Source organism: Macadamia integrifolia, unplaced genomic scaffold (assembly GCF_013358625.1).
Source record: "Macadamia integrifolia cultivar HAES 741 unplaced genomic scaffold, SCU_Mint_v3 scaffold_274A, whole genome shotgun sequence".
Classification (NCBI taxonomy): domain Eukaryota; kingdom Viridiplantae; phylum Streptophyta; class Magnoliopsida; order Proteales; family Proteaceae; genus Macadamia; species Macadamia integrifolia.
In genome coordinates this window covers 195,509-214,728 of record NW_024870662.1, presented here as the reverse complement: position 1 = coordinate 214,728, position 19,220 = coordinate 195,509, and the positions used below count along the sequence as shown (strand labels likewise).

The window sequence follows — 19,220 nt, the reverse complement described above, 5'->3', positions numbered from 1 at the left end:
ACCGGGAGCGGGTCCCTCATGACCTCGTCAGCTAAGGCCGTATCATTGGTGAGGTCGGGCTCGCGGTTCCCTGTCTGGTTTTCTGCCACCTTTCTGATCTCGTCCTTCAGGTCTAAGATCATCCTCTTTAATCCCGAGTCCTCGGACCTCTGTTTGTCCCCTTGGTGCTGACCCCCATGCGGGTCTCTTGCGGCGCGTCGCGTCCTATTTCGGGGCGCAGGACTCTCCCTTGCTCGGCTTCGAGGATCACGGCCGGCTCTCGTCGATCCCGTACTGCTTCGGTCTTCTTCTCGAGCCCTCTCGAACTGGACGTGGGTGCCTGGGGGTGCTCCGCCGGTCCTATGGGAGACTGCTTTGGAGACCTCCCTCATAGTCTCGGCCATCCGGTTATATTTGTTCTGGAGGTCTTCGAACTGCTGCCTTGTCACGTACTCCTGGGCCGCGGGAGGCTGATGGTCGCTGCCTTCCCGTACTGAATACCCAGCCGACCGCTGGTATCTGACGGACACTTCCCGGTCGTCATGACCCCTTTCTCGTCCAGTCTCTGCCGAGGGAGGAAGCTCCCCTGAAGGTTCTTCCCCCATGTCTATGTTGGACGTCGCTCTCGTCCTTCTTCGGTTGTAGGTTCTCCCCACCATTACCGTCGTTCCCACAGACGGCGCCAATCTGTTGCTGCCAAAAACCCCGCTAGTCCAACCTACACAAACACAGACGACGGAGGCCCGGAACTTGGTCCGGGGTTAGTCCTCCGACGCTCAAGTCAGGGTCGGCCGCACAGTTCAATAAGGGAGTAATGGTGAGGGTCTTAGAGCTTACCTTCCCCTTTCTTCCGTGCCTTCTTATATAGTTCTTCGGCCTTAGGGTTTTTTCCCCCTTCTTTCCTCTTAGAGTCCTACTAGAATACGTCTAACCTTCTGGGGGAATATTCCCCTCATGCAGACGACGTGATCCCGCGTGATTCTGTGGGCGTGCCTCGGTGATTGAGCGTGCTCGAGTGTGAGTGGTTTCTTGGAACCTCCATCTGGCGGAGGACACGTGTCCCAGCAGTGACACGTGTCATTGCCCCCACCGAGAGGTTATTTTGGCTATATCAAGTACAAAAATTTTCCTTGAAAAAAAAGGGAGATGATTCCTTAAGAGGCAGCATGACCTTTATACCAATGTGTGGAACAATGGTAGCACTAGCAGAAGTATAAATGTGGGTAGAATTTCCACCTTTCATGAGGGGTGGAATGATCATTTCGCCTTCAGTTGTATCTTGGCGTAGGGGCCACTTTGTCTTCTAGTTTTCTTTTTCCAAAAGAAGAAAAAAATATATTAATAATAAGATTTTTTTTATTGTATTTCCTTTTAATTGTATTTTTTTGGGTAATCATTTCCTTTTAATTGTTTGTAATTTGACGGAGGTGAAAGGACACAAAATACATAAAGCTAATACTGTGACAACTTATCACATGCCTATGGAACTACTTAAGTGAATTGTGGAATTAATTATCATCTCTTATATTTTGAAAGAGAGAGAGAGAGATGCCATCAACCTTATCATTTCGCGTGACGGAGAGTGAGAAAAACAGTGAGAGAGAGGCTCTTAATTTACTCTACTTCGGCATCTATCTCTTTAAATACCCACCGAGCCCTGTCCAAACTCATACGTCCTTTAGACTTCGTAGTTCACCTCACCTCTGCAACTCTACTTCTTATGGTGGGATTTGACTTGTCTCCAATTCCTACCTCTCCAATTCCTTGCTAATTTCCTTTAATCTAGTGACACCTGTTCTCCACAAGATCCAACGGTTCCTTATCTATAACTTAAAACCGCTGAACTTTTTCAAGGTATCTTGGCGTAGGGTAAAACTGTCGCTGCTGCTTCCATCGTGTTCTGACTTTGGATCACTGAATCCTGTCTCCTCCCTCCTTGAGTCCTTGACTGAGCCGTTCGTTACTAAGGTACATACTGTTTCTGCATCACGCTGAATCAATAATCCATGATCCATCCTTCCTTCTCCCGTCAATATGTCTTCGTGAGGTTGAGAGACGAAGGATTTGAAGAGGAGCCAAAATCCTGATGAAGGTGCAATCGGGACAGGTCCGGATTATTTGTTGGCGGAAGTATTGTTTGGGGAAAAAAGGTTGTTCCATAGCCGTAGGACTAGAATGGAACCCGTGTTGCATCCAGATGAGGAATTGGTAAAGAATTGAAGGATGAAGAATTGAAGACGATAGATCCATAAGGGATTTGAGCTCAATGGAGGTCAGCCTCTTTCTCTCTCTCTCTCTGAATCCTTTGCCATGGAAATGCTTTTCCTCTTCCTTCAAATTTCCCTTATGCTTTCCAAGAAAATGGGGTCTCAAAATCTTTGAAATGCTTTTCCTTTTCCTTTAAATTTCTCAAGTGAAGTGCTTTTTTTCTTCAAAGAACTGTAGTAACAGAAGTGGCCAACGAGCTAGTGGTATGTGCTTAAAAAATAAAAAATAAAAAATAAAAGGCTGGTGGGTATGAGGACCCATACTCATAGGCCAACGATTTCTCAGGTATTAACATGTGGCATTTTTATAATCCAACGATCTTGAACAACCAACTCATTTGGTTTCTTCAAAGTATACAAGACACGATCCACCAAGTGGGAAACAGAAGATACCCGGATCAGAAGGATTCACTTTCAATCTCCACCCTTTCCTTCTCGATTTCACTAAGGCTGTGTCGGGTAGCCAAGAGAAGTAAAGAAAAGAAAAAAGTACAATTTTTGTACTTTTTTCCTTGGGTTAAAGAATTTTTCTTTGCACTTGTGTAGACACCAAATTTTGTCCGCCCTCGGCAATGATGAATCACGGGTAATGAGGAGACATATATTTTCTCTTTCAGAAAGAAGTTGAATTTTCGGCACAAATCTATACTATCCCAGAACATGTGATTAGTCAAAATTTAAATGATGCGGGGAAGGTGATCGGGAGTGGTCATTAATACCTTTTGCTAAAAGACGACAATCAAGCCTAGCAGGTGCTCGATTCCCATATCATTGAAACGTATTCGAAAACACGGTCTCATTGATATCTTGTATAAAAAAAACAGATACCCAGGTGTGCCGTAATGCCTACTTGAACTTTGAACCAGTTAAACCAAAATAACCAAACCAGACCAAACCCTAAACCAAATCAAACCAGACCAAACCAAACAAAAACCCTAAACCCTAATCAAAACCCTAAACCCTAATCAAAACCTAAACCCTAATTTAAACCAAACCCTAAACCCAACTAGACCCGAACCTAAACCCGAACCCAAAACTTAAAAATAAACCCTTAATCAAGCCTTAATCAAACCTTAAAATTAAACCTTAAAATCAAAACTTAAGATTAAACTTTAAAATCAAACCTTTAATCAAATCTTAATCAAACTTAAATCAAACCATAATCAAACCATAATCAAACTTTAAATCAAACCATAATCAAACCTTAATCAAACCATAATTCAAACCATAATCAAACCTTGAACTTAAACCGGACCCTATCCAAACCAAACTTACCGACTGTTATTGACGAGATAAGAACTCCACCACAGGCTACTGCCGCCCAGGCTAGGGAGTAGCCCCCGGTCTAGGGGAGTATCTGGAGGTGTAAGACGGTGCCATAGGGTATTTCAAAGCCTCACGGGGTGCCATGTACTATTTCAAAAATATATGGGGTGACATGTACCTTTTTCACTACACAACGGGGTGACACGGGAGGGGGGGGGATCTATGTAAGGACTTACACATCCATGTAAGGCCTTACACGGATTATGTAAGGAGTCACAAATCTGTGTAAGGGATTATGTAAGGAGTCACAAATCTGTGTAAGCCCTTACACGGATTTTTGAGGGGCTTACACGGATTTGGCCCCACCTCTCACGACCTTGGGTGTTTTTACACCCCTGCCCCTCCTCTCCTATAAATAGTGACCCCTGGGTCACTGTAAACCCTGGGACAGAAAGCAATAAGTAGAAAACAACAGTCCGAAAACAACAGAGAGAAAAAATCCCTAACATTGTTCCAAAAGAGAGAGAAGAAAAAAAAAAGAGAAGAAAGGAAAAGAGTGAAGAATCATAAGCTAGCTGAAGTTGCCGAAAACCCAGGTGGTCCAGGTCTATATCAGGTTAGTATCAAACTCTTGTTCAAATTCTTTTTATGTAAATTTAATATTTTTATTATGACGCAGAAGCTCTGCTCAAAATTCCCGAGCTGATTCCAACCCTAGAAAATGATGTGGAAGCTCTGCCCAAAATTTCTGATCTGATTTCAACCCTAGAAATACGACGTGAAAGCTCTGCCCAAAATTCCCAAGCTGATTCCAACCCCAGAAAAACGATGCCGAAGTTTTGCCCAAAATTCCTGAGTTGATTCCAAACCTAGAAATATGGAGCTGAAGCTCTGCCCAAAATTCCTGAGCTGATTCCAACCCTAGAAATACAGTGCGAAAGCTCTGCCCAAAATTCCCTAGCTAATTCCAACCCTAAAAAAAAGGCGCGAAAGCTCTGCATAAAATTTTCCAAGTTGATTCCAACCCTAAAAATATGGCGCGAAAGCCCTACCCAAATTTCCAGAGTTGATTCTGATTCTAGAAATATAGTATGGAAGTCCAATTCAAATTCGCAAAAGCCAGAATCTGTAGTCACACCCTAGCAAAAAAGCCTTGTTAACTTTCTTACCCAGGTGCCAGAAGTTTTTAATTTCTCCAAGAAAGAGAAAAAAAAATTAAATCGTTGCGTCTGAGTCGAGGATAATTATCAAAAAATTCACCATTTTTATTGATCATTATCATGTGAATATTATATTGTAATTTCATTTGCCTCATTTCTGTATATATTTGTTTTACGTGTTTATTGCATAAAATAAGGATTTACTGTTGTAGTTTTATGTATTAATTTCAGCATCTGTCCATTAAATGTAGTTTGTTTCATCATTTTATATGTTATCGCATGTGTTCTCACATAAAATAACGATCATGATTTTCCTGTCATAGAGCATAGCACGTGTATGTAGGTAAGATAATTGCATTTCTCATTATTTTATGTAAATTTTATTATTTCATGTGGAATTCTTGTAAGCAAGTTTATGTATATATGTTTGCATTATTTCATGTAATAGAACTTCTGTGTTAGCTTAGACTGTTAAAATTCTTGGGGAAGAATATTCGAAATCCAAGCTTCTGGTAGAGAGATCGAAAATTCTGGGCGAGGTGGGTGCCTAACACCTTCCCACACTCATAACCTGACACGAACCCCTATCTCTAGAACAGACCAAAGTATGAAGTCAAATTAGGGGGTTCCTTCCTTTCGTAGGAAACCAACCCCCTATTTGAGCTCGATCCCTCGATCGAAATTGGGTTCCACCATAGGGTTCTAGGCCCTAAATCCTAGATGACGACTCCAAACATAATGCTTTTCCCATCCCCCCAATAGTCGCCAGACCATGCTTTGGAGACCATTCAATCCGAGGCAGGCCAGAGGTGAGAAGGAAGGATAGAGCGGAAAAAGAGAGAAAAAGAGCAAAAAGGTATTTTCCCTTACAGTGGTGACTTCACTGGGGACTTGTCAAACTTTCTATACTGGAAACTTACAATGAACGTTAGAATTTTCTCCCCCTCATCATCATTGTGTGCAAACATCTTTGTACATTGCTTGCTAACTGCATCATGCATCGTGTTAGAAGTGAAATCAGTTGACGAGGGTACTCCTTGTTGTGTCCGCACCCTCGGGGAGGTCAATGCACGATATACTAAGTACTCTAAGATCAAATGATGCCTACTTCCTACATAAGAGTGCTCGAAGTGAAATTGGTTGGCGAGGATGGTCGCCAATAGTTCAAAACCTTCAGGGTGATAGAACATATCGGACTATTATGAGATTAACTAATGGCCACTGTCTGCACTACACTTGTGCACACACTCACTCACGGATACACCTACCCTTGTGGTTAGCCGACTGAACCCATGTAATGTCATGGACAATCACCGGCGAAGTCACACCTCTTGATACTGTACCATCTAGTATATCAAAAGAACCACGTACCCATGATTCAATTTCAGTGATAGGTATAGCGGTTCTATCAAGGTTAACCTTGTTCTGTCCTATAACCTTACCCATTGCATCGCATCATATAGGAATTAGATCATTAAACAATTAGGGTATTCCACAAACTGACTCAGTAATTGTTTGCGGTTCAAGTTAGAATCCTTCTAGCTTGTTTCATTTAGGGTGAGATTTTTCCTGTATATGTTTAAACCTAATGTGTTCTTTGACAATTGGGAATTGGGAGATGCAACTATATCAGTTTTGGTTCACGCAACCGTGCCTGTGGGGTGATTCCAGCTTCACCACATTATATTAGCACGTGTTCCAGACTGATAATGTTCCATAAAAACAATCCCAGAGTCAGGACCATAATTTGTGTTTAAATTGGGCCCCCAAAAAAAAAAAAAAGTGAATACCAACTAGAAATTGGGCCAAAGTTAGACACTTATTATTGAGGGGGAATAAATTTGTGTGTGCATCATAAAAAAAAATAATAAAAATAAAAAAATAAAAATCTAAAATTTAAATTTCTTGGTTTAGGTCAGGCATGATTCCGTGTCAAAAAAATTCCCCACTGTTTGTGTGGACCCATCAAGATAATCGTTTGATCCGAGTCAGCCCTGAGGAGTCCTTACCAACGGTGGAACTTATAGTTTAACTCATGCCACCAAGTTCACCTAGTTCAGCATTGTCTGAACAGTCGATGAATATGGATCCGGCTAGTGGAAGTCAACCAGATGCCTAAGAGAAAAGGAGAGTGGATATGATGCAGTTAGAGTTGGAAAAGTTGCATCATTATTCACCTAGTTTACCAATGCCAAGCAACCTCAACAACAAAGTGAACCCATTTCAACCCCAGGAGAATAGGATTGGATCAAGATGGGGTCCAATGCACCTCGTACCATACCGAGGCTTGTGGTCGAAGATGATGAAGAGGAAATCGGATCAGATCTTCCAACTGAACCCCCTGAAACTGAAAGGGAAAGAAAGATGAGGGAACAATTAGAAAGACTTGAAAAGTTGTTGCAGAAGGGGAAGGCCGTAGATGCTCAAGCCACAGAAATTGATGAGATGATCCTCTTTCCCGGAGCTCGCATTTCTGAGAAATTTAAGTGAAACACTGAAAAGTTTGATGGCAAGGGTGACTCGAGGGCACACTTGAAGGTCATCATTAATATTTCCAGATTATGGGGATTTACTGAAGAACAAATGGGGCAAACATTTTTGCTTACTCTTTCAGGCCCAACTCTTCGTTGATTAACTCAGTTGGACCCTTCTCAGACTCAGAATTGGTCAATGATTATGAAAGCATTTACCAAGCAATACTCTTACAACAGTGAACTAGATATAACTCGATGAGAGTTAGAAACTATTCGACAAGTTCCAGGTGAGGGTTTCAAGGAGTTTCTCTTTAGGTTTGGAGATAAGGCAGGTATGATGACATCTCGACCTACTGAAAAAGAGCAAGTTGAAATGATTCTAGATAACTTGGCAAATCTCTATTATGATATGTTATACAATCAGTAAATCGAGACATTCTTAGCATTGCTAGCAACAGGGAGAAGAATTGAAAACCGAATCTTTAGAGAAGCACAACACCGGAATAGTCCCCAGGGTTCCTCATAGCAGAGTAAGAATACAAGGTATAGTAAAGGACGTAATACAAAGGTGAATACTGTAACTCTCGCAAGCCCCGAGCAGTAGCCTATGGTGCATACACTAACTCTTAAGCCTGCTCCAATTGTCATTAAGCCGAGTCTTCCAGCTCAAAAAGGTTTAGTACAGAGGAGGCAATTCTCAAATTTGGGGATGCCCTTATCTGTGTGTTATGAGAAATTGAAGAAAGAAGGCCTCTTGAGTACGACGCCTGCCCATCCAATCAGCGATCCTCCACCTCCTTGGTACAAGGACAATGAATACTGTTCTTTCCATAATCAAAAGGGTCATCTCACCAACCGGTGTATCACCCTAAAGCATACAGTACAAGATTTGATTGAATCAGGGCAGATTGAACTAGAATTGAAGAGCCAACCAAATGTGACTACCAATCCCCTTCTGAATCATGGAACAGTTGGAGTGATACAAAGTGATTCAGATGAGAATGATCCTACTCAAAGGATTCAACCCTCACCAAAGAAAGGGCATCTTACTGCCCGAGCTTACCGAGCTTTGCTCAAAGCCAAGCATTCAGAAGCAAAAAAAAGAAGAGAATCAGAAGAGAATTGAAGAAATTCGTTCTTGGGAAGATGAAAGTTTCCCACCCTGCAATCTTACACTTCCTCAGATAGGATCACCTTCATATCACCTACCATCACATCCTCCATCACCTTCATATTACCCAGCATCATACCTCCCATCATCTTCCTATCACCTACATCCTCCATCACCATCATTTCACCCAGCATCATACAGTCCATCATCTTCCTATCACCCACATCCTCCATCACCTTCATATCACCCAACATCATACCTCCCATCATCTTCCTATCACCCACATCCTCCATCATCTTCATATCACCCACAACCTCCATCACCTTCATATCACCTACCATCACTTTCTCCATCACCTTCATATCACCCAATATCATACCTTCCATCACCTTCCTATCACCTGGCATCACATCTTCCATCTCCATCTTACCATCCAACACTAGACTATTGTGTCCCAACTCGGGAAAGATTAACATCACCAATTATTGCCCCATTTCCCCCATCTTTGCCGCCATTTCACCCAGAACCTTGCTACCTACCAATTCTATACAATCCTTATCCTTATCCATCACCGCCAGAATACTTTCCTATGAACGGATGGTTAGAAGAAGGGAACCAACATCAGTGTTCAGAGGTAGATTGGCCGAATGGAACTTCTTGGACTGATATGTTAATAATGGATGTAGATACTCCCATTCACTCCTCTACCTGATCGTTGCACTCCTCTACAGGATCAATAAATCTCATAGATAGGGAAGAAGAGTCCCAAATTGACCCTACAACTCTCATTATACCAATGATAGAGGGTGTCACGCCAGACATGATTAGGGCAATGGTGGCATTGACTATTAGAGAAATGATCTCAGATGAAATACACCTAATCCATATAGGTGGAGAGAGTGACAGTGATGACAGTGATACTGCAATAGTGAATGCTATTGGAAGAAATGTGCCTGATGTGGATCCAACAGATATCACTCTCCCAATTTTCCCTTCTAATGATGATTCAAAGGAAGAAGAAGACAGGGATGAGTGTCACTTAATCCATATAGGTGGAGAGAGTGATAGTGATACTGAAGAAATTTGTGAGACAATGAATGCAATTGGAGGAAATGTGCCCTATATGGATCCAACATACATCATTCACCCAATCTTTCCCTCTAACGATGATTCAGAGGAGGAAGAAGATGGGGATGGAGATATAGAGGGTGATCAAGAATCAGGAAATGAAGATCTAGAAGGAGATGTTGTTGAAGAAAATGAAGATCTAGAGGAAGAATTTGATAAAGAAAATGAAGATAATCAAGAGCCAGAAAGTGCATGTTTAAAATTGAGTTTAAAGAGAAAAATGAAGAAGAGAATCCTTCCTACGACAATGTGCTCTGCTTACTGAATTAAATGTGTGAAGATATGTTAGTAACTGAGAAAATGTTGAGGAAAGTGGCAGTCCGGCAAGAAACTATCAAAGAAGTCTGTGAAAATCTTAAGGTTAATTTCGAGGATGAACCATTTTTTAAAGGGCTTATTTTATATTTGAATAACATTATTCAAATAGTTAAAGCTCAGGCTATTGACATTTCAAGGGGTCCTCCAAGTCCACTATTTGCATATGAAGAAGGGATTGAAGTACCTATGGTAGGCATGATTGGTGATATAAACAAGGAAGATGAGAGTAAATACCCCTATAATATTCTCATAAAAAAGAGGCCTTAAAGATCCAAGAAAGTGATGGCGACTAGAAGTGGGAAAGACTACAAAGCCAAGGGGTTGATAGTGGAACAACCAACTATCACGGAGACAAGGCAGTGTGGTAGGCAGCCACAACTTGAGAATCAAGTATTAAGCCAGTTGAAGAAGGTACAGGCCAATGTTTCCATTTGGGGGTTGTTAATGGCATCTCCTGCCCATAGGGAAGCTGTAGTAAAATCCCTCACCAGTGTGCAAGTACCCATAGAGATGGATCCATCACAATTATCTCAGATTGTGGAAGCCACATATGTTGTTCAGGCATTGATGTTCTCTAATATAGACTTACCTCCAGAAGGTGTCAAGCATACTAGAGCTCTGTACATCACGGTGGAATGCAATATGAATATAGTGCCTTAGGTCTTTATTGATAATGGATCAGATTTGAATGTTCTACCCTTGAGAGCTGCCATATGTATAGGCTTTAACCCAGATCAATTCAAACCCTCGGCTCAGATCATTAAGGCTTAGGACAACACCAGAAGAAATGTTGTCGGAATTCTCACAACAATGGTGATAATATGGGTAGCTAAGTTCTATGTTGAGTTCCAAGTGATGGATATCCCGGCCTCCTTCAACATGCTTCTGAGTCGTTCGTGGCTTCATAAAGTAGGGACAGTGTCATCTACTCTACACCAGAAAGTAAAATTTATCTATGATGAGAAGGTAGTTACTATTTCTGGAGATCCTCAGCTACTCAACACATTGGCTAACATTGAAGTTGGAAAAACTCAAGAACAAGAGGTGCATCTGAGTGGCTTTGAACTAGAGAAAGTATGTGCTTCTATTGTGGAAGAGCCAATGAAGGAGAACGTTCTAATGTCCTATGAGGGCATGTGGAATACCACTATTGGTCGGATGATAAAGCAGATGCATTATTTTCCTGGGATAGGATTGGAAAAATACCAGCAAGGATCCACGAGGTTGCTTGAATTCCCTCACGCTGCAGGAATGCGTGGTTTGGGGTTTTCTCAAAAGAAGAACAAAAGATGTTAGAAGATATAAGGAGGGGCCAAGGTGGAGCAAGAGCCTATCGAGGGTTTGAGAATAAAAAAATGCTTGTAATGGCAAGAAAGGAATCCTCTTGCAAGAAAAGGGTTGTGAATTATCCTACCTTAGAAAAGTACTTTGTAAAGGCAGCAGAAGGTTTTCCCAGTTGTGAAGATCATGACTTTCAACCTAAGAAAGAAGCAAAGAAAACAGATTCTGAGTTCGAAGTCATCTATCAAGATTAGATTGATTGGACCACCTATGAGTTGGAACGTCTTCCATTTAAGGAGGATAGTAAAGACAATGGTATCAGTGACATCTTTGAGATAGGTGTGATTGCCACAACTGAAGAAGAATTTGCAGTTAACACTGCATCTCTAATTCAATCATCACAGATTCTCAAGCCTCGTCTTACATTGAAAGAAGTTTGGCAGTATAAATTAAGAGCTACCTGGCATCTCAATCTTCCAATCGAGATACGAGCTCACATCTGTTCTTGCCTACGGAAGACATACCTGGAGGAGCTGAGAAAGGGGCAATATTGCTCTTTTTGTAGGAGTAGTTCATATGCTAGAAAGAGAAGAGCTAGGAGGATGAATATCTGCCCTTACTGTGCTAGGAGCAACTGCAATGATTACATCAGAGATGGAGGTCAACGGTGTGACCGTGGCAAGGGGATTGCCTCACATAAAAGGCTTGAGAAGTTAGATTTTCTTGAGTGAGGGCTGAGTAGCCTGGGGTAAAGTGCATCCCTAAAAAAATTCGGGTTTACAGATCATGAGATTGATCAACTTGTTTTCACCACAAAAAGTGCCAAGAGTGCAGGATGAATCTGAACTCTTCTGCCAAGAGAAACTGGGGCATCTTCAGCTCCATGAAGAAGGTGAAAGTAGTGGTATCAACAAAACGCTTGAGGTAGATTTTATTGCCACTGAAGAGGAGGGACCAATGCCATACCTGCTAATTCATCCATACTGCGAACCACTGCTCAATTGGACTAGTGCAGGATATGACTTTAAGCTCACTAAGACTCAGGGTCCAATCGGTTCTAAAATCACCACACAGTACACTGAAGATTCCCTTTTTTTTTTGTTGAGTCTCCTTTTACTTGTACTTTTTCTGAATTTCCTTCTGTTAATGAAATTCCGCACTTTCAATATGTTGAGTCTGTAGTCTTTCCAACTGTCAATGAAAGTTCTGATTTCGAGTATGATTTGTCTCTTTCTGATGATGATCTTAACAAAATAACTGATGAATATCATGAATTGTTAAAACAATCTAAAGAAAAAAAGAGCTAAACCTATGAGTGAGGACACTCGACTCATTAACTTAGGATCCGATCAATGCCCTAAAGAAATTAAAATTGGTGCAACCCTAAATGAAGAAGAAACCTCACAAATGGCCAGTATGTTAAAAGAATTTGTAGAGGTTTTCGCTTGGTCCTATGAAGACATGCCTGGCATTGACCCAAAAATAGTACAACATCGACTCCCTATGTATTCAGATGCGAGGGCTATCAAACAAAAGGCTAGTAGAATGTGGCCTGAATGGAGTGAAAAGATTAGAGAAGAAGTAATTAAGCAATGGAATGCAGGATTTTTGCAAGTCATAAAGTAGCCTCGTTGGTTGGCCAATATTATTCTAGTTCCAAAGAAAGATGGAAAAGTCAGAATGTGTGTGGATTTCAGAGATTTGAATAAATTCAGTTCTAAAGATGACTTTCCTTTACCTTATATTGATGTATTGGTTGATAGTACGACAGGACATGCCTTATTGTCATTCATAAATGGATTTTCAGGATACAACCAGATCAACATGCATCCTAAAGATATGAAAAAGACTACTTTCACCACCCCTTGGGGGACCTATTGCTATAAGGTAATGCCATTTGGTCTAAAGAATGCTGGAGCCACATATCAAAGGGCCGCTACCGCTATTTTGCATGATATGATTCACAAGAAAGTGGAAGTCTACGTCGATGATATGATTGTTAAGTCTATCGACAAACAAGGGCATATCCCAGCACTAAGGAAGTTTTTTGAAAGAATCAAGAAATTTCAATTATGGTTAAACCCTCAGAAGTGTGTGTTCGGCGCGAAGGCAAGAAAGTTGTTAGGCTTTCTTATAAGTGAAAGAGGTATAGAAGTGGACCCTATCACGATTAAAGCAATCAGGGACATGCCTGCACCTCAGACTGAGAAGGAAATACGAGAATTCCTTGGTCACATCCAATACATCAACCGTTTTATATCCCAATTGACCACTATCTGTGAACCAGTGTTCAAGTTGTTGAAGAAGGATCAGCCTACACAGTGGAATTCCCACTGTCAAGAAGCCTTCGACAAAGTCAAGGAATACTTGTTAAATCCACCGGTTCTTATGCCACCAATAAAGGGGAAACCACTTCTGTTATATCTGTCAGTAGGACAGTTCTCGATGGGGTCCATGTTAGCTCATAAAGATAAGGTACAAGAGTAGAACAGGCTATCTACTATTTGAGCAAGAAATTCTTGGAGTATGAAGTTCGATATACATCATTAGAAAAGACTTGCACAGCTCTTATTTGGGCAACAAGAAGATTGCGACATTATATGGTGACATATCCAATTTGCTTGATTTCCAAAATGGATCCTATCAAGTATTTGTTCGAAAAGCCTGCACTCACTGGTAGAATGGCAAGGTGGTTGCTATTACTCTTAGAATTTAACATTACATATGTCAATCAAAAGTCTATCAAAGGTAGAGCAATTGTAGATCACTTGTTTGCACATCCCACAGAAGATGGAAGATCATTAGACGATGCTTTTCCAGATGAGGAAATCATGGTAATTGAAGAAGGAAACTCTGTAAACACATGGCAATTATATTTTGACGGAGCAGCCAATCAAAGAGGGTATGGGGCAGAAGTGTTATTAATAACACCCAACGAGCTCTATTTGCCTTCATCTTTTCGACTTGATTTTCCATGCACCAACAATATTGTTGAATATGAAGTATGTGCAATCGGTCTGGAGATAGCTCTGACAATTGGGGGAAAAAGGATCCAAGTGTTTGGTGACTCATCCATTGTAATCTGCCAAACTCAAAGGAAATGGAAGACCATAGATGAGAAATTGAAGCCTTATCAAGAATATCTGGAGAAGATCTCTAAACACTTTGAAGAAATCTCTTTTGAATACTACCAGAGTGATAGCAACCGGTTCGCCGACGCTCTTGCAACATTAGCATCAATGGTTAAGTGTAGTCCTATGGCCCAAGTAAGACCTTTTCTGGTTGAAAGAAAGGTAAAGCCCATCTATCATGGCTCAGTGAATGCCTTGACAATAGATGGAAGATCTTGGTTTGCTCCTATTATGGACTTCATCAGGGAAGGGAAATATCCTATGGAAGCAACATTAGGGGAAAAGAAGTTTCTCAGAAAATTTGCCACCCAATTCACATTACAAGACGATTTGTTATACAAAGATCATTCGATGGAATTCATCTATTGTGTGTGGATGAAGAACAGGCACAGACTGTGATAGAAGAAATACATCAAGGTATCTGTGGGCCTCAAATGAATGCAAGAATGCTAGCCAAGAAAATCCTGAAATTAGGATATTACTGGCACACAATGGACGTAGACTGTGTAGATTTCGTTCGAAAATGGCACAAATTTCAGATATTTGCCAATATCATACATATTCCGCCAAAGGAATTGCATTCGCTCAGTTCCCCTTGTCCATTCTCTACACAGGGTATTGATGTTATAGGAAAAATTACTCCCAAAGCATAAAATGGTTATGATTTCATACTGGTAGCAATTGACTATTTCACCAAATGGCTGGAAGGACAGTATATTCAGTTCTCACTGCTACGAAGGTGGCCAAGTTTATTAAAGAGAACATCATTTGTCGACATGGGATCCCGCAACAATTGATATTTGACCAAGGCACTCATTTTCGAGGGCAAGTCGATAAACTTTGCACCAAATTGAGGATCGAACAGCATAAGTCCACCACTTATCGTCCACAAACAAAAGGGCCAGTGGAAGCAGCTAATAAAAATATGAAGGTAATTCTCCAGAAGATGGCAGATACATATAGAGATTGGGCAGATCACTTACCATATGCACTATGGGCATATAGAACATCGATTCGAACTTCCACAGGGGCAACTCCGTATTCCCTTGTATACGGAATGGAAGCTATGTTGCCAATTGAGATACAAGTGCCTCTCTTTGAGTCCTTATAGAAATCAAGCTACCAGAAGGAGAATGGAAAATTTTAAAAAGTATCAGTTGAGAATGGTAAGAGCATTCAATAAAAATATTCATCCTCACAACATTGAAGTTGGAGATTTGGTCCTCAGAGAACAAAAAGCACCTACACAAGATCTTCGGGAAAAATTCCGACCAAATTGGAGTGGTCCATTCACAGTAAAGAAAGTCTTGTCAAGAAAAGTTGTACTACTCATGGATTTGGATGGAGATGAATTGTCAGGTTTGGTTAATATGGATCAACTAAAAAAAAAATTATGTTTAAATCCAGGGTAACCACTTGAACTACGTTTGACCTGATTCCTCACAAAGGATACGTAGGCAACTCGGCATGTTCGAATGCGGTCTCATCTGTACAAAACTCTTAAAAAAATATATATAATAATAATAACAATAAATTTGGTAATTGATTGAAAAATAAAAAAAAAAAAAAAAAAGAGAAGGAAAGAAAAAAGAAGAAAAAAAAAAAGATCCGGAGTTATGTCTCGAGTGTCCAAGAAAGAAAGCAATGCTTTAAGATCATCATCTCGCACTTGGCACCTTAATTACTAGATAGTTTGTTTTCCCTAGTAATTCGTTTCTCCATCATCAATGGTCAATAAAAATCGCCCCTTGGCATTATCAATCACAAGTCAGATCATTCCCCAATTGTGGTTCTTTTTGTTCCCCTTTCAAATGTAATATCTTATCTTTAGTGTACAAATTAGAATTATGATGAAGAACTTATTGGGCCATGAAATATTTTTCTTTCTATCAGAAGTATCTTCTCATAGAACAAAAGTATTTGTGAGCTTGTTGCCATGTCTTGTATATGTTTATTTCACTTTTTTTGATCAAGTTGTTCGCTTGTATCATCTAGGAACAAATCAATTATGGCTTTTTCTCGTGCAAATACTTTGGATGAGACACTATGCAGGTGGACTATGAATATGAATGTGGATGATTCTAGGATGTTGGAAGAAACAAATCTTCAGGTCCTTAGCCAGATTTGCTGCATGGAATTATGCCATAACTTACTGAAGGAAGTTCCCAAGAATTGGGACTGTAACCTGCACGTGTTCAAATTTGGGTTAGTAGAAATTTGTCTAACTCTGGAAGAATTTAGAGCATGCTTGCTCTCCCCACCCAAAGGGAAGCTTTTTCGTCCTACTTTGCAAGTAGACTACACCAAGGATATCCAAGAATTCTTCGGATGGAACAGAAAGGAAATGAAGAAGTTCATGGTTTTTCAGAAAATAGACATCTTTGAAGTAGCCAAAGCTTTTTCTCGATATAGACATTTGGAGGGAATGGATCAGTGGCGTAGAGGTAATTTCTATCTATTTTGTATGATAGCATGATACTTGTTGCGTTATCCTGGATGTGGAGCTGTTCTCGCCATCATTAAAATAGTGTTACAACTTCGAGAAGGTTGCAACATTGTTCCTACAATCCTGGCTGAAATACTTAAAGGGTTGGATCAGATGGTCATTTCTGGGAAATTTGGTACAAATCACTACATGGGGTGTCCCTCTGCTTTCCAACTTTAGTTGACTGAGAAGCTACAACTGTTAAGGCTTTTCCAACATAATAAGCTGACAGCCATCTAGTACCAGACAAGGAGAGAAATTCCAAAATTTCACTTAATTGCTAATTGACAGGAGTACCTTCAAGAGAAAACTGAAGATAATATCAGATGGACTTGTCAGTGGTCGCCAATTGAGAATCCTATTATGAATACCCCAGAGTACAATTATGTTAGGTTGATAGGTTTGACTCACACGTCCTTTTATCTACCTACTCATCTACAGTGGCAATATCAGTTACCTCAAACAGATCTAGGAGAAGTATTGAACTAATATCCCCCGGAGAAGCTATCCACTGGTGTCATAGATCTGCTGACAAATTTATGGCAAAGGCAGCTAGAGTAAGGTCTTTTAGAAGAAAAAAGTTCCAAACACTTAAGTGAAGACAGTTGAAGATCTGGCTTTTTGATTTATTGTATTTCCATGTAACCGTTTTCCGTTTGTTGTAAATGTGAGCTTGGAGTTGAAATAAATTTAGCCTTTTCTATCTACCTTCACATGAGTGGTGGAAATAAAAAAAGAAGGGAATCTGCCATAACCTAAACAAAAGAATAACATTGTTATAACATAACAAAACACCATCATCCATTGCATCCTTGCACGATTTGTACTAACCTATGTTTGTTTAGGTTAAAAAAAAAAAAGTGCCAATTTCAATGCCAAAGTGCTATTACAGGAATGACATTTCTCTGACATTTCAATTTCACTATTTAAGTGATGCGAAAATAGCGTCATTTTTACAAACAGTGCCAAAAAATGCCAATTGCATTGTAAGGATGATATAATAAGAATGTCATCTCCATGACAGTGCCAGAAAGTGCCAATTTCTTGACTAAGATGCCATTATAAGAATGAGATTTCAGTGCCAAGATGCATATAAAAACCATTTTTTCATAGCAACGCCAGAAAGTGCCGATTGCATTGACCGGATGATATAATAAGAGTATCATCTCCACAACAGCGCCAGAAAAGTGCCAATTTTAGCCTCATTTTTCATGACAATATTGAAAAATATTAATCTTAGTGCCAATTTTCAGATCAACAATATTAAGAAATGCTGCAAAGAAGTCAATCGGATTAGAAGGGCTAAGGTACGTTATAAGAATGATATCCTTACAATTTCTCCAATGAGTTTGTCTCTCAGGTATGTATTCTCTTCCTCGTTAGAAATGATTGCACTTTGAGATAATTCCCTCATACTTGCATTCTTGGCCAAGTCCAGGACATTTCATGTATGATCCAGTTCTAGTGGTATGATATACCAATACTAGTCAATCGGATATACTGTCATATTAATTTCTTGTTTTCATCAAAATTTTACCATCCGAGTCTAATCACTCACCTTTTGCATTGCACCTCCGCTATCCCTGAGCAGGATATTGGCAGTACATGCTCTAGGGTGAAAAAATTTTGTTGTTCTTTTCTTTGCCCTTCAGCTGTTGCATAGTTTCGACCAAAGAGGAGCATTCTGTAGACACCAAATTTTGTCTCCCCTCGGCAAAGATGAATTTCGGGTAATGAGGAGATATATTTTCTCTTTCGAAAAGAAGTTGAATTTTTGGCACAAATCCAGACTATCCCAGAACATGTGATTGGTCAAAATTTAAATGATGCGGAGAAGGTGACCGAAAGTGATCATTAATACCTTTTGCTAGAAGACGACAATCAAGCCTAGCAGGTGCTTGATTCCCATATCATTGGAAAGTATTTGGAAACACGGTCTCATTGATATCTTGTATGAAAAAAATAGATACCCAGGTGTGTCTTAATGCCTACTTGAACTTTGAACCAGTTAAACCAGAAAGAACCAAACCAAACCAAACCAAACCCTAAACCCGACCAAACCCAAACCAAAACCAAACCGAACCCTAAATTAGACCAAATCCCAAACCAAACCAAACCCTAAATCGAACCAAAACCTAAACTAAACCAAACCAAATCATGAACCAAACCAAACCCTAAATCGAACCAAATCCTGAACCATACCAAACCAAACAAAAACCCTAAACCCTAATCAAAACGCTAAACTCTAATTCAAACCAAACCCTAAGCCCAACTAGAACCCAAAACTAAACCCGAACCCAAAACTTAAAAGTAAACCCTTAATCAAGCCTTAATCAAACCTTAATATTAAACCTTAAAATCAAAACTTAAGATTAAACCTTAAAATCAAACCTTTAATCAAACTTAAATCAAACCATAATCAAACCTATAATCAAACCATAATCAAACTTTAAATCAACCATAATCAAACCTTAATCAGACTTGTAATCAAACCATAATTCAAACCATAATCAAACCAAAATCAAACTTTTAATTAAACCAAAATCAAACCTTGAACTTAAACCGGACCCTATCCAAACCAAACTTACTGACTATTATTAACAAGATAAGAACTCCACCA

The 19,220-nt window shown here is 40.0% G+C and overlaps 1 long non-coding RNA gene across 1 annotated transcript; it reads left to right on the top strand.

The window, feature by feature from the left end:
- The first annotated feature begins 1,675 nt into the window (after nucleotides 1-1,675).
- On the top strand, nucleotides 1,676-17,307 carry LOC122071595. The gene is made up of 2 exons (XR_006138215.1): nucleotides 1,676-2,251; nucleotides 16,111-17,307. It is a non-coding gene; the product is annotated as an uncharacterized LOC122071595 (long non-coding RNA).
- Nucleotides 17,308-19,220: the final 1,913 nt, after the last annotated feature.